The 17,320-nt window shown below is 36.1% G+C and overlaps 2 pseudogenes; both read left to right on the forward strand.

The window, feature by feature from the left end:
• The first annotated feature begins 252 nt into the window (after window positions 1-252).
• On the forward strand, window positions 253-2,622 carry LOC120133885 (annotated as a pseudogene).
• An 11,624-nt stretch (window positions 2,623-14,246) lies between these two features.
• Window positions 14,247-17,202, forward strand: LOC120134411 (annotated as a pseudogene).
• Window positions 17,203-17,320: the final 118 nt, after the last annotated feature.

Below are 17,320 nucleotides of genomic sequence, written 5' to 3' on the forward strand. Positions count from 1 at the left end.
TGTTATGTATCGATTACTCCTTAAGATCACAAATTTTATGGAAATAATAATTTCTTAATTAACATATTTTTAATTTTATTTAATACATAAAGATATAGATATGGACTAGCTGTTAAATATTATACTATTACAAATTTACGTAACATATCTCAGAGAATATTATAAAATATAAGTTCTCACTTATCGTCTCCATCTCTTTCCATCAAAAGTGTGCTATTTTGTATTTTCAAGTTAAAATTATATATTTTGTTTTTGTGATTAGTGATTGCACATTTTGCATTCCAATTTTCATATAAAAGAAATCCAAATTCCATCTGCAGACGAACGTTTTTAACCCAAATTTTGTTTTGGTCGAGAAATCAATCAACCATGGTTTCCGTTAAGGAAAAGATCTCGTCCTCATCTTCAAGAAAATCGATGTCCCCTTCGCCAGGAGAAGAAACACCTCTCATAGGCGAGCTGAAGTTGTTATCGTCGCATCCCAAGACATTGACCAATGTATTTATAGCCATAGTTGGTGCCGACGTTATAGGAATGTCTTACACTTTCAAGAGAACCGGATGAATCATTAGCTTATTCATTCTTTTCTTCACTGTTGGTTCCACCACCTAGTGTATGATGCTTTTGGTTCAAATCCGCCGTAAGCTCGATTCAGTTGATAATGGCGTAGCCGAAGTTAATTCTTTTGGCGATCTGAGTTTCGCTGTTTGTGGCACCTCTGGCAGGTTTTGTTGTTGTTTTTAATTACGTTTTGAATCATTTCCTACATTTGGATTGTCTTTAATTTGTTACATAATCTTCTGAAATTTTGACTAATCTTAAAAGCGTTCATAACTAGTTTTGCATTGAATTATGATATGCTTATCATTTGAAGTCCTTCAACAATGACACTGAAATGCACCAATAATTTTCTTTAGGTTCAAATATGTTTTAAGTCCCTGTACCCTTAGTACTTTTGAAATTTAGTCCTTTTACTTTTAATTATAATAATTTAGTCCCTAATCTTCTCAATTTAAAAATTCAAGTTCAATTATCCACATTATTAAAATTCTTATTTTGAAATTAGAAAAAAAAAATACTAGCTTAGCAATTATGTAATGGACTTATATTTAACTAAAGAATTTTAATGGTGTTTAACTATTGGAATTGAACAGGGACTACATTTCAAATGTATGAAAAGTGAAGGGACTTGGAACATATTTTAACCTGTTTTTTTATTGATCATCTGTCCCTTGCTTCACCAGGCTTATAGCTGACTATTGCAAGTTGTCTCTTGTTGATGATTTTATTGCTTTTCTGCGTATATTCTAATGGTCAGACATCCGAATTTGATTATTTTATCCTCTCATTGCTAAAATTATATTGGCAGGCTAGTTGTTGATGTACTTATTACTCTCTCTCAAGCTGGATTTTGTATTGGATATCTTATATTCATTTCCAACACTCTAATCCATCTTTTTCACAATGAACCATCCATGAATTCAAGTTTAAACTCGGGGATGTCCCGTTTTACAGCGAAGAATTTGTATAAATGGGGATTTTTTCCATTCCAGTTGGGGTTGAATTCGATTAAAACATTAACACATTTAGCTCCATTAAGTATTTTTGCTGATGTGGTGGATATTGGGGCAATGGGAGTGATTATGGTTGAGGATTTGAGACTTATTATGAAGCGAAGCCAGGAAGTTAAGGCTTTTGGGGGTGTCTCTGTGTTCTACGGCATGGGTGTGGCGCTTTCGGATACGAAGGGATTGTTATTGTTTTGCCTATAGAATCTGAGATGAAAGACGATACTAAGTTTGGCAAAATATTGGCACTCAGCATGGGTTTGACTACTTTGATGTATGGAGCATTTGGAGCTCTGGGTTACTTTGCTTTTGGTGCTGCAACCAAAGACATTATTACTTATAACTTAGGGCCTGGTTGGATCAGCTTTTTGGTTCAACTTGTTTTTCACTTTCCCATTGATAATGAATCCGGTTGATGAGATTGTTGAGAGGAGATTTTCGGGAGGGAGGTATGCTTGTGGCTAAGATGGCTACTTGTTTTGTCTGTAAGTTTGGTAGCTTTGTTCGTGTCGAATTTCGCGGATTTCTTATCCTTGGTCGGAAGCAGCGTGTGTTGCTGTTTGGGGTTCATATTACCTGGTTCGCTTCATTTGTTGGCATTCAAGGACGAGCAAGGATGGAAGGGATGCGTCTTGGATGCTGGAATTATGACCTTTGGAGCTGTTCTTGCACTTTCAGGGACGTGGTTTTCGGTAATGGAGATTTTATCTGAGAAAGACTAGACGTATAATCTCACAACAAAGGTGAGGTCTCCGAACTACTACTCATTCGAATCGCATTCGTAAAATCCAGATTTATTCTTTAGGTCTCTGAGCTTTGTGTGTTGAAAGTGTTACCTTTGGCCTTGTTCTTGCAGGTTCAGGGACTTGGTTTTCCCTGATGGTGATCTTACCTGCGAAGTCATAGACGTACGATTTCGTATCGAAGGTGAAGTCTCCGAACTACTCGTTCGAATCGTATTCATAAAACCCGATCATATTCTTTAGGCAAGAAACTAGATCGTCAAAATCATAAAGTTGAAGAGGCCTGGTTGTTTACCTCAACTCAAGCTTGAATGTTCCCCATATGTTCTTCATTCGTCCATTTTGTATGATATTACAAATGTTCTTTTTATTTTTCGTGGACTACTATGCCTGTAAATCACTTCCCTTTCCTTCATATTTGTAAGTCTAAATAAAGATTTTGCAGTTATTCTTCGGTTTAGATCATGTTGAAGTTTCTGGAAGAGTACTTCATTGCACGCTGATAATTTTGGTGAATTTTCATGACATGAGAATTCGCAACGATGCATTAAGAAGTTGAACAAGTTTTCTGTTTTCATAGGGTCTTTCGGGAGGGGTGAGCAAAATTCGACTCGCATCAAAAAATTGATATTTTAGATTCAACTTAATTAAAAAAAACTCAATTTGAATTGACTTCAAATTATGATTTCATAAACTCTAATCAACTAAAAAAAATTCAAGTTCAAATCGAGTTATAAAATACAACTCGAATAACTCGAAAAAATATATATATATGAAACAAGGGACAGCCATGTATGAAAAAATATGAAGAAATATATATGTATTGTATATGATTATAAAAAATCATTTAAATTAGAATCAAATACTATCATAATATTGTAAATACTTACAATTCAATTTAAACAGAAACTCGAAAACTCGACTCGAATGTATTAACTTGACTCAACTCAAAAATTTTCTAATTAAGTTTGAGTTATAAAATAGAAATTGTCAACTCGAATAACTCAAAAAAAATTACTCTACTCGATCAAATGCTCACTCCTACCTCTAAAGACAATACGTAGAATTTTATGTTAGGGAATGACTTTATAAAATTTTAAGAAAACAAATATATATATATTAATATAAGTATGAAAAAAATATATATATATGAAACAAGGGACATCCATGTATGAAAAAATATGAAGAAATATATGTATGTATGATTATAAAAAATCATTTAAATAGAATCAAATACTATCATAATATTATAATACTTACAATTCAATTTAAACAGAAACTCGAAAACTCGACTCGAATGTATTAACTTGACTCTACTCAAAAATTTTCTAATTAAGTTTGAGTTATAAAATAGAAATTGTCAACTCGAATAACTCAAAAAAAATTACTCTACTCGATCAAATGCTCACTCCTACCTCTAAAGACAATACATAGAATTTTATGTTAGGGAATGACTTTATAAAATTTTAAGAAAACAAATATAGAATATTAATAGAAAATACAAAAATATCTAAATTATATTAGATTTAAAGTTTTAGAGGACGATTGTCTCTTATCGTCTCCTTCATCCATTTTTTATTGTATTAATACGTTTATTCATGTTATATATATTATAATGTGTATAACTCAAAATTTAATACGTGACATAAAACAAAAGAAAATTGATGTTAAGAAAAAGAAAATATATGATAGAATTCTTTCAATACAATTCTTCTATTTTGTGAAAGGAATAACACTAATATTTATAAAATCCAAAATAATAATAATAATAATAATAATAATAATAATAGAGAGTTGACTTTCTAAGTTGGAGGGTGTCGCAACTGTCTTTCGGTTGTACCCCGGAATTGGGCTTCGACTTGAAAAATGGATTGGGAGTCGCCACCGATCATTTACTTTACGAAAAGTGGGTTGATCGGATACCTTATTTCTTACATGATCTGCGTCTTACCAGTGATATGTCGGATCCGGGAGTCGGTTACGGTCAAGAAAGGATTAGCACCCTTGAACCGCCCTTTTAGTACTATGTAATTTCCAGTTGTCTTTAATTAAGAAAGTTGAAAGTTTAAATTGAAAGGTAAAATAATGATCCAAAACTTACATTTGATTGATTGAAAATGTACCCTTTATTACTTCAAATCGTTACAATAGCCTCGAAATCACTTTCTTTGATCGTATTTTTCTGGCGTTCCTTTTGTGTAACTCCTGTCTGTAAATCGTATGTTACAATAGTGAGTTACAATGGCTATTTATAGTGCTTGTGGATCATATATTTAGGAGTTTAAATCATAGTAGAACTCTATCCTATTTTTAGGAGTTTGAATCATAGCAAAATTCTATCATATTTTTATGAGTTTGAATCCTAGTAGGACGAAAATGTGTGTTGATAGCTGCCCCTCTTTGCCCATAGTCGTGTAACGGGGATAGGGCAAAGATTAAAAGATACACTTTTCGTTCGGTGGAGTTGAAAATTGACTCTGATGTTTCAATAACTCTCTGTCGAATTGAGTTACGGATGACTCATCCGTCGTGAAGCCAAGTTCATCTTGAAATGATATGAAATTAAAGTCGTAGTTCGGAATTTGAATCAGCAGTGGCTTCTCGTTGCCCTTCGGTCTTCTTCTCGGTTTAAAGACCTTGGATCGGAATCGAACTCAGAAATATTCATTGACAGGTAGCTTTTGCTTGAAAATGGTTGCTTGTCACTAAAGCACGGTTAACCCAGGTCTTCTTCTCGACTTGAAAACCTCAACTGCAACCGAAAAGTAGTGTGATTGATGTGTCATCGAGCTGAATGGAATCAAACTCGATAATTTTTATGGCATATAACTCTTTTAGCCTTGAGTTATGCTGTAAATGATGTGCCTTGGAGCTGAGCGTAGTCGAACTCGAAGGTCTTTGTTGACAGATACTCCTTCTTTAAGTTAGATATCCTTCGTCGTGAAGTTGAAATCCAATTTAAAGATGGATGATGTTTGTGTGCACGATTCCCTTCGTCGTGAAGTTGAAACCGCTGGTGGCCCCTTCGTCGTGAAGTTGAGCCTGAAATTGGATATCCTTCGTCGTGAAGTTGAAATCCAAGTAAGTAGCATTGTTCCGAGTCCAATATCCTCCGTCGTGAAGTTGAAATTGGCTCTGGAACCGGGAAATTGTTTGGTGACAACCAATCGTCCCTTCGTTGTGAAGTTGAACTTGTGTTGTCTTGAGTCTGATATCCTTCGCTGTGAAGTTGAAATTGACTCTAAATGAAATTTTGTTGACAATCAGCCGCCCTTTCGTCGTGAAGTTGAGTTTACGTTGTCATGGGTCCAAGATCCTTCGCTGAGAAGTTGAAATTAGCTCTGAAATTGGGAAGTTGTTTATTGACAATCAGCCGCCCTTTCGTCGTGAAGTTGAGTTTGCGTTGTCTTGGGTCCAAGATCCTTCGTTGAGAAGTTGAAATTAGCTCTGAAATTGGGAAGTTGTTTATTGACAACCAGCGGTCCCTTCGTTGTGAAGTTGAACTTGCGTTGTCTTGAGTCCAATATCCTACGCTGTGAAGTTGAAATTGGCTCTGAAATTGGGAAATTGTTTATTGACAACCAGCGGTCCCTTCGTCGTGAAGTTGAACTTGCGTTGTCTGGAGTCCAATATCCTTCGTTGTGAAGTTGAAATTGGTTCTAAAATTGAGAAGTTGTTTGTTGACAACCAGCGGTCCCTTCGTCGTGAAGTTGAACTTGCGTTGTCTTGAGTCCAATATCCTTCGCTGTGAAGTTGAAATTAGCTCTGAAATTAGGAAATTGTTTGTTGACAACCAGCGGTCCCTTCGTCATGAAGTTGAACTTGCGTTGTCTGGAGTCCAATATCCTTCGTTGTGAAGTTGAAATTGGCTCTGAAATTTAGAAGTTGTTTGTTGACAACCAGCAGTCCCTTCGTCGTGAAGTTGAACTTGCGTTGTCTGGAGTCCAATATCCTTCGTTGTGAAGTTGAAATTGGCTCTGAAATTGAGAGTTGTTTGTTGACAACCAGCGGTCCCTTCGTTGTGAAAACTTGCGTCTGGAGTCCAATATCCTTCGCTGTGAAGTTAAGATTGGCTCTGAAATTGGGAAGTTGTTTATTGACAACCAAGGGTCCCTTCGTCGTGAAGTTGAACTTACGTTGTCTGGAGTCCAATATCCTTCGTTGTGAAGTTGAAATGGCTCTGAAATTGAGATTGTTTGTTGACAACAGCGGTCCCTTCGTCGTGAAGTTGAACTTGCGTTGTCTGGAGTCCAATATCCTTCGCTGTGAAGTTGAAATTGGCTCTGAAATTGGAAAGTTTATTGACAACCAGCGGTCCCTTCGTCGTGAGTTGAACTTGTGTTATCTGGAGTCCAATATCTTTCGCTGTGAAGTTGAAATTGGCTCTGAAATTGGGAAATTGTTTATTGACAACCAGCGGTCCCTTCGTCGTGAAGTTGAACTTGCGTTGTCTAGAGTCCAATATCCTTCGCTGTGAAGTTGAAAATTGGCTCCGAAATTGGAAAATTATGTTGTCAACAGCCATCCCTTCGTTGTGAAGTTTGAACTTGTGTTGTCTTGAGTGGCACGATATCCTCTCCGTCGTGGATTTGAAATCGTGGATGTTTGGCTTCGAGCTAGATACCCTTCGTCGTGAAGTTGAAATCCACTCTCGAGCAATTGTGTTGTTTCGAGAGAAACTTCAATCTATCGAGTTGGTCGAAGTGTAGCTTCTTGCTGCTGAGTTAAGCAACCAACATGAATCTTTAAAGGTGCTTTTGAATCGAGTATCCTTCGTCTTGAAGTTGAAACTTGACTCTAAAAGCTGAAAAAAATTATGTATGTGGAAAATGATAATATGATGCTCTAAAATGTATGCATAAGATGCATGTAACATGAATTGGTTATATTTTATCTCCTGAAAAAGGCCTGATAATTTGCATTAGGATGTTGAATCCCCAAATGATGCCCCAATATCCAAAAATGCCCCAATATTTGATGTTGAATCTCCAAAGATGCCCAAATGTTCCTCATTTCTTGCTTCAGCATTGATTCTGAGCATGAGTTTTGTGTCTAAGAGTCATATGTCATTTAACAAGATCCACTCTAGAGAGACTGTATTGTTTGAAAAAAAATGTTTTTCTTTCTCTTTTATTTCAAAGTTCTGAAAATATCAATAAAGAGTTTGAAAAATGTTTAATCAAAAGTTTTGAAAATGTCTCTTTCACGGTTTACAATTGAGACGAATCATAAACTAGAGTTCATTGGATATCAAATGTTTAATTACAATGTTAATCCTTCAATAAATTATAGCTATTTGACACGTGCCAAGATCAAAGCTATCTTTGGGAAATGGTTAAGTAAGGAAAGTATAAAAAGGTCTCAGGTTATTGTGTTTGGTCAAAGGTTTGGCATTTGATGCTCAAAGGTTTAGTATTTGATGTGGTAGCTTGCATACTCATCTACTGGAAGTGTTCTCCGACTCCCAGCTTTCATAGTCATATTTGGATTGTGCGATGCCTTATCAAGGAATTTGTGTGATCGCCTCAGTTGCATAATTTTTATATTCGAGACACCTTTTCAGGTTTTCAACTCGAATCCTCCTTTGGTTTCAAGACGTTATTCAGGATTTACGTCTTGAACCCCCCTTTGTTATTTTTCTCTACCATGCATTAATTACATTGTTTTTTTGCAAACAAAGATTAATCCTGATGGGCGGATGAAATCTGAAGATATCTCTTTTGTTTAGAAATCCATGTATGATTAGAAGGGACTTTTAAGGCACGTAATGTAGTCCAGGGTTCATGGTTATGAAAGAAAAGGATAAATAGGCCCAAACAAGTGTTTCAGGGTGTTGAACCAAGGATCAATTCATTCTGATGCCTTCAATCTTACTCAAAATGTTTCTCTCTCTTGATGCTCTATGATTCGAGTGAAGTGATTCAGTGATTCGGATTGTGCTTGATCAATCTCATAGTTTTGAAGCTTGATGTACCATTTGTCTTTAGGGAATCTTTACATGTGCTTTTTTGTCCATTTTTCTTTTTGATTTTTGTTTTTTTTTCTTTTTTTTCTTTTCTTTTTTGTTTTTGCCCTTTTTGTTCTGATTGAATCTTCGCACTTGGCATATGATTCACCTTTTGGTATCTCATCTGAATCAATGTCTTCACTCATGTGAGCATATTTCTTCCACCTTGCCCCCCAGTGTGGAGGGTGATCCTTGGTTAGGGTTGAATCAGAAGAAAAATACTACAGGCTCAAAAGAGGACACAAGTGATATATTTTTTCTCATGTTGTGAAGGGATAAAGAAAAAAAGCCGTTCATCATTTCATACATGTAAATCTTCACAGAAGAGGTATCCCCAGGGGGGTAAATTTTCAAGATTAATTCTATTCACATGAAAACAGTGTAATTAATGTATGATAGAATTATTTCGAATGAATTCTTCTTCTTTTTTATCAGATGTCTCAATGTTCAGGCTCCCCGCGAGATGCCCCAAGTTGGTTCTTTAGAAGAATCATGTTAAAATGAATAACTCAATGCCTTGAGTTTAATGGTAAGAAAGGTTATTTTTGAGTCTAAAAAGACAGTGGTGTGATCTTATTGACTCAAAGAAAGGTATGAGTGTATCAAAAAGATAAAGGCAATCTTCAAAAATTTTAAAAGGAGGCAATGTCAAATTTTCATCTTTTGGTAATGACCATGAGTTGTTTTGGGCAAAGAATCAAGGTATTTTATTCTGGGGTTTGAGACAGGATAAGAAAGGTCTAATTTCCATGTCAAAATCTATAATTCTTGAAGAATTAAAAGAATCATTAATTCATTTAATATTCGAAGAAGAACTAAAAATTAAAATTTGTTCAATTGCTCCACCTTAGAAAGCAGCATAAATTCAATCATTAAAAGATTAAGCAACATGAAAGAAGACGTGTTCAAACAAAAGAATCCTCTAAGTGCAAATGGTATATATGTCATGCCCCTTTCGCAAGCGCCTTATTTTCAGAGGAATGTTTGGGGCTTCTTATGTGGTAACAACTAACAGCTTCAACATCATAGCCCTTAAGATATAGGGATTCTTTTCTTAGATCATCCTGGTAGGCTTTGTCCTACAATTAGTTGATCAGGCTCCCACTGTATTGTTTTCAGTTTTTTTCTTTTGATGTTACAATCTTGCTTCCATTTGGTGTCATGTGGTTAACCACTTCATCGAATCCTCCATGAAGAAATTTCATGTTTATGAAAATGCTTAAAAATGAAATGTAGATGCACAACGCAAAATGAAAAATTGCATGAAATGTTCGGGCATTGATCCAGAAAAGTGCCCTTATTATAAATAATCCTTATTTCGACAAAAAATGTTTTATCTTGTAGAGACATAAAAACAATCAAAGGTACATTCGGACTAAATTCTCTAGACCCCGAACAGCTTCCAACAGGTTGACAAGTCTTCTGTTTTCATCTGTCACTAGTTGTATGCCTTGTTGGACCACTCCAGCTTCCCTTGCCAGGCCGTGTAGATGGTGAGCTGCCTTCTTTATTTGATCTAGGAAATCTCGGATGACTGCGTCTCTGGCTTTCACCCTTTGTTGTGCTTGCTCCCAACGGAAACGCCACTGTAAACCCCCGTCGAAGGGCACTATCTGAAGCTCACTCGCTTGCTTTTTGAAGCTATTGTTTTACCATCTTTCTCATGTTGTTTCTCCAGATCAACCATTTGGATTCTCAGGTGTTGGATTCTCAGGAGTTATCATTGACTTTATCTTGGTACCCCTTTTTCAAGTCTTCAAGCTCAAAATAGACTCTTTTCTGCTCCCTTTCCAGTTTGTCTGCTCTATCTTTCTGAGAATCGACATCTAGTTTCCATTGATAACGTTCAGCTTCAAGTTCCTTAACTCTCTGTTTCAGCTCATTATTCACAGCTTCAAACTTTGCCTTAACTATCTCAAGTTCAGAATGGACAGGCTTGAAATGTTCCTCCATGGTTCGGGTGTCTTCAAAGTCTGGCATCGGGATGCTATCATTCTTTCTCAATCTTCGCCACTCCATATAATCCGGAGTAAGCATATCTCTGGCAGCCACGACATCCATCCGAGATACTTTCTTCCATGACTCGACTGCCTCTTTGATCCTATTCTTATAACTGTCACCGTGATACACAAACTCTAATGTAGATAATCCGTATGTTGCTGGGATAAACTGACGTGCCCCATACTGTCTAAGTGCCAACAACGGAGCATACCCAACTACACCCTAAATTCCAAGTAAGGTCATAGTGTCATAATCCCCAAATCGGAAAAGAACGTCACTGAGAAACAACTAGGAGGCTCTCCAAGTAATATCCCGGTCCTGAAGATGAGTGAAGACCTTCATCCATTCTTCCTACGAAGCGCCTTCATGCCATTTCATAGTGATGAACTCTCCCAATGGTGAATAGGTAGTGCTGAATCGGTGGTAGGCAACCCCGTTAGTCTTTCAGAAGTGGCTGTGAATCCAGACTTGAAGGAGCTGAACACATCCAATGAACCTTCCTCCACCAGTTCTTCTGCAATGATTAAGAGATCGAAAGGTCTCGGCTAAGATAGTCGGCGGTGGGTTGACTTGCCTTGGAAGTTGTTCAAATAGTTCTATTATGGCTGCGTCGATGCACCCCAAGGTCTTTGGAAAGATAATCAAACCGTACAGACCTAGTGCAAAAAGATCTATAGTCTTCCATTCATCAGGGTGGTTCTTCATTAGTTGCTTTATATGGATCCACTCGATTCATTCCCCGTTACCTTTGTGTCGAAGTCGATCAGTCACCCATTTTTCATCAACCCCTGCAATCTTAGCTAGTCCGTTCTTGAAAGACTGACTCTTGATATGTTTGATATATGCCCTCTCTAGTCTGATATTTTCACAGTGCAGTAGGGTAGTATACTCCTCGATGGTAGGTACCACGTCCTCTTGGTTAAAAGTGAAGCAACTGTATCTCGGGTTCTAGAATTGAACCAAGGCTCTGATTAAGGGCTCGCCGGTCTTAACATGAAGCAAAAGTGCAATGTCACCATACCGCTGACTTCTGTTTTCGATCATTCTTCCAACGTCCCAGATGTCTCGAAGTTCTTGCACATTGTTCTATTTTAGGCTGATAGAGGCATAGCTAACAAGCTCTGACACATAACTTCCTTGAAGACTGTCTCCCTTTTCTTTCTGAGTCTTCTCGGACCATAGTCGTACCTCGGGGTTTTTAATCTCCTGTATTACAACACCTTTGTCCATTAATGCAGATTAATTATGGTTAACGAACACGTTTTTTGGTGGATCAACACCTCTTTTGAATGATGCATATGATGGAAATAAAATAAAAGAGAGGAAAAAAAATGAAAAGAGTTAGTAAGGTAAAGATAATAATCAAAGCAATCATAAAAGTCCTACCCCACATGATATCTACCCCACATGCTTATTATTCCTACCCAGACATGATCTCTATCCCGCAAATTGATTTTGAACAAGTCCTAAACGCATAAATTTCTAGTTCACATGTTTTGAACAGAAAGTAAAGTAGAAAATAATTTCAGCATCCTAGGGTTTAAAATGAAGTTTTGGGGTAGGCTCTAATTCTCCATGGTTTTCCGGTTTAGGTTCTAAAAAAGGTACTCGAGTTCTCCTTGTTGGTGCCCCCTTGGGCTTGCCAGACCCTTAGTCCTAAACCCATCACAGGATTGTGTGGACTAAGTTAAACTCGAGAGGACACATTCCCTTATGCCTGCACGGTGAATAAATTCACACGAATGTGTCGCTTTCACCCCCACTTAAGACAGGGTTTATAGCTAGGGTATAGAGCCTTAAATGAAAAAGATTTGAAGGCTGAAATCACGAGAAAACGATTAGTACAACTATTTACCCTAAAATATAATCAAAAGTAAATAAAAAAAGATCGAAATGTTACCTTAAAATTTAAACTTACCATTTTCGTTAAAAAGACAACTGAAATTACCTTAGCCTGACTCACTTACCTGTCCCTAGTGGAGTCGCCAAGCTATCGCAACCGTCTTTCGGTTGTGCCCCGAAATTGGGCTTCGACTTGAAAAATGGATTGGGAGTCGCCACCGATCATTTATTTTACGAAAAATGGGTTGATCGGATACCTTATTTCTTACATGATCTGCGTCTTATCAGTGATATGTCGGATCCGGGAGTCGGTTACGGTCAAGGAAGGATTAGCACCCTTGAACCGCCCTTTCGGTACTATGTAATTTCCAGTTGTCTTTAATTAAGAAAGTTGAAAGTTTAAATTGAAAGGTAAAATAACGATCCAAAACTTACATTTGATTGATTGAAAATGTACCATTTATTACTTCGAATCGTTTACAATAGCATCGAAATCACTTTTTCTTTGATCGTATTTTTCTGGCGTTCCTTTTGTGTAACTTCTGTCTGTAAATCGTGTGTTACAATAGTGAGTTACAATGGCTATTTATAGTGCTTGTGGATCCTATCTTTAGGAGTTTAAATCATAGTAAAACTCTATCATATTTTTAGGAGTTTGAATCCTAGCAAAATTCTATCCTATTTTTATGAGTTTGAATCCTAGTAGGACGAAAAGGTGTGTTGACAGAGGAATGGCAATGGAGTTAGGAGAGGATTGGAAAAATTCATTTACTCTCGTCTCTTATTTGTGGAGATGCTAGATTAAATTTATTACTATAATTTTTATTATATAAATAGGCGGAAAGACTCAAACCATATCAAATATTATTTTTAGAATTTTTATTTCAGCCATTGAATTAAGTTCGAAATTTTGTGACAATTCTATCAAATTTATTGGCATAGTGACTAAGCAGACTGGCAGAGTAAGCCAATAACAAATTTATTTTTTTATTTATTTGGGTGGGTCAATAAGATTCTGACACATATTATTATCTAATTGATTCAAGTAAAAATATTTAAAAAATAGATTATTTATTAGGAGAGAGAAAATAACATAAAAAATCACATCAATACTTTCATTCATTTTTAACGGTTGATAATTAAAATAAAGAAATACATATTCTCATTGATAGTTTTATAAAAAAAATAATTCGATGATCACAATAAAAAAAGATGTAATAGATTAGTGATTAAATCGATTCTCTTATTTTATACATTTTGTTCGTTTGTAATTCATTTTTTTAATGATTACATCACTAACATAATTAATTAGTTAGTATAAATACAAGTTTTAATTATTTTTTTCATTTGGTCCCATTCCATAATGCTTACCAAAGAAAAGTTGAAACTTCAAACAATAGAATAAATAAACGTGAAGTCCATGAAAATTTTCACTTCAAATTGGAGTTGCTTCAAATTTACTTTTTTTTTTTTGAAAATTGCTTCAAATTTACTTGAACGAATAAATTTAGCACCTTTTTATTTTTAGTTTAATTATAGTTTTAGTCTCTCAGTTATGCTAAATCTGATATTTAATTCATTTATTAAATTTAATATAATTTAGTTATTTTATTTTATATTATTATTAAAGCAGATTAAATCTCAATTTCATCATATTGAAGGGACTAAAACTATAATTAGACTTTTATTTTAGCTGTTTGCCTGACCTCTTGGACATGGCGGTTGACTCAAGATAACGTTACCCGGGAAGGAACTCTCCCTTAACAGTGTCGTACGTTAATATCCAAAGACTCGGTCTTTTAATTTTTTTTTTAAATATTTTGCAGTCTACCCAAAGAACATGCACTGTTAGTTTTTCGTGTGCAATGTATATTTTTATTATTTACTTACATTGTCAAGGTTTATTAGTTGAATTTTCTTTGAATAAGGAAAACCCAGTTTTAGAGAAAAACCAGCAATCGAAGTCAACTGATGTGAAAAATATAGTAAACCCCTTTTTTTGTGATCAAAGCGAATTTTGAGTAATTTTCTTATCATCACCTTGTTGGAATATATTTCCTTTTGTTTTTGGTTTGGAGATAAGAGATAATTTGAAGATGGGAATTTGCTGGTGTTCTCCAGCTGATAATCCAACACCAACCACCACTGCTAATTTCAGTTCAGGTATTATCTTCTTCTTCTTCAAAACATATATTGTTTTGTACTTTGCTAAATAGTGCTTGTTAAGTGGGTTCATTTTATTCTTCGTTTCGTTGAACTTGAAATTGATTGATAACGTTTAAAATCTTTTTGTACTCAGCACCAAAAACCCAGATTTTGATGCTGTTTTGTTGTATTTTGGACATTGGCTTGTGTATTTCTGGAAAATGTACCAATCATGTTCTTTTTGTTCTAAGCATATTTCAATTCTGTGGATTTCCATAGTTATATCTCAGTCAACCAGCAACACAGCATCTACTGCACATCTAGGGCAGTAACATCTCCTGGGACAGCAAGTTCTCGGCTTCGAGTGGGGATGAGCTTTTCAAATGGGCAAATTTTGCCCACCCCGAACCTAAGGACTTCAGTTTTGCAGAGCTGAAGGTTGCAACTAAGAACTTTAGGCCTGACATGGTGCTCGGTGAGGGGGGTTTCGGTAAAGTCTTCAAGGGCTCTCGATGAGAAGGGTTCAGGGAAGAGTGGAATTGGAACTCCCATTGCTGTTAAGAAACTCAGCTCTGAGGGCTGGCAAGGATTTGAGGAATGGCAGGTGATTTCATTTATCCTCTAGACATTGTTACTTGCTTTTCTTCTTTAATTATTCCTGGATTGTCTCTTTAGATAAATGTTCATGTGTGTTACACATAGCTTCTAATTACCAAAATGCCTCATTAAAGAGAACTGAAAGAAAGCAGAAGTTTCTGCTATTTACAGAAGATGGTGTCTTTAGAATTCAAAGCTTGTTATGCAAAGTGAATAATTATTCAAGGCTAAACCATATTATGTGCTTTACATTGCTACTTTTGGAAGTGCCTTTTACAATTTGCGTTTTGAGATAACCTGTTTTCATGCCCCGCTGACGCCCCACAAAATTTGTTTCTAGGATAGATTACGAATGACATATCTCTTATAACATCATAGTATTGTTCCATGCCATCTTGCATAGGCGCTTTTGACTTGTACATGTTATAGAACTTCAAATCTCTCTTTATGATGTACATCCATAGCTCACATATCCACACCTGCATTTGGGAATTGGTTACCGCTTGTTTTACTGATTTTCTTCAAATATTTAAAATGTATAGACATCCGTGGTTGCTCAGATAGTTTTACGAATGACATATCTCGTAAAACATCATAATATCGTTCCATGTCATCTTGCATAGGCGCTTTTGATTTGTACATGTTATAAACCTTCAACATCTCTCTTTATGATGTACATCCATAGCTCACATATCCACACCTGCATTTTGGGAATTGGTTACTTCTTGTTTTACTGATTTTCTTCAAGTATTTAAAACGTATAGACATCCACGGTTGCTAAAGCTTTTGTTCTGTCATTTATGGGTGCAGTCAGAGGTAAATTTCTTAGGGAGGTTATCTCATCCTCACCTTGTACGGCTTCTTGGATACTGTTGGGAGGATAAAGAGCTTCTACTCGTTTACGAGTTTATGCAGAAGGGTAGCCTGGAAAACCATCTATTTGGAAGTAAGAGTTTAGAAATTAGTTGTTTATATCTCCGGTTTTCTCATGTGAGCATATTTTATGTGTGCACACTTTCAATCTCTTATTTCCGGCGAGTTAACTTTGTTAATCGCACGCTTCATGGTTTTTGTTACCAGGGGGCTCTACTGTCCAATCACTTGATTGGAAAATACGGCTTACAATTGTGATTGGAGCTGCTAAGGGCCTATCGTTCTTACACTCATCAGACAAGAAAGTAATTTACAGAGATTTCAAAGCATCAAATATACTACTTGAAGGGGTAACTTTCGATACAACTTGTGTTTCGTATAGAGATTAAAGACTTGAATAATATGAATTATAGAGCATTCTCCTTGAATGCATACGAAGGAGACATGGATTTTAATGTGGTTTGGCTATTGGTAACATTGCAGTCCTATACTGCCAAGTTATCAGATTTCGGGTTGGCCAAATTGGGTCCTTCAGCTAGTCAATCGCATATTACAACAAGGGTAATGGGCACAAATGGTTATGCAGCTCCGGAATATGTTGCCACAGGTAATACTCCGAAAACCTTTCCATTCGGGTGTTTTCACATGTGATGCCTTGCATTGCTGCATATTGTTGCATTTTCGAGACAATCGAGCAAAACCCCACGTTGCACTTCTCATGACATAATATTCTGTGGTTGAACAGGACATCTATATGTAAAGAGTGTGTATACGGTTCGGTGTCGTTTAGTTGAAATATTAACAGGGTTGCGAGCACTCGATACAAATCGCCCCAGTGGGCAACATAGTCTGGTGGACTGGGTAAAACCATATTTATCCAATAGAAGAAATTGAATAACATAATGGACCATCGGTTGGAGGGCAAATATCCTACCAAAGCCGCAGTTCGAGTAGCCCTGCTTGCTTTAAAATGTCTGGAATCCGAACCGAAGTACCCGACCATCGATGAAAGAAGTTGTACTTTGGAACAGATCGAGTCGATAAATGAAAACCCAAAAGAGCCAAGAAAGCACTCTGCCCATCAAACAAATCGTAGGCATCACCAGCAGCAGCCATTGCACCATCGATCTCCACTTGCTCCAAAACATGAAACAAAACGAGCCGACTCGAATCGTCCACAGCCGAGGTGAGTTGGAACATCTGCCGGATTTGTTGCAGGTCTCAATATTAACATGCTACTTGTTTTCCACAAACATTTCCGTTTCCCTTTGCTTTATTTTGTATTTATGTAGAATCTGAGCTCTCAATTTTTCAGTGTGACTTATGTTGGATATATGGCTACTGTAATAGTTAAACTGTATATTTCAGTAAGTGCGAGTTGTGCTTGGTTTCTTGTTAGAATTGTTTATCCATTCTATTTTGCTGTATGAACAATCAAAATCAAGTGAAAATTTAATGGATTCAGTTAATAAATTTATTTTTCAAATATTTAGATCTTTTATAAAATGATTTACATAATATAAATCACTTTTTCTAAAAATTAT

This window comes from Hibiscus syriacus, unplaced genomic scaffold (assembly GCF_006381635.1).
Source record: "Hibiscus syriacus cultivar Baekdansim isolate YM2019G1 unplaced genomic scaffold, ASM638163v2 tig00110597_pilon, whole genome shotgun sequence".
Classification (NCBI taxonomy): Eukaryota; Viridiplantae; Streptophyta; class Magnoliopsida; order Malvales; family Malvaceae; genus Hibiscus; species Hibiscus syriacus.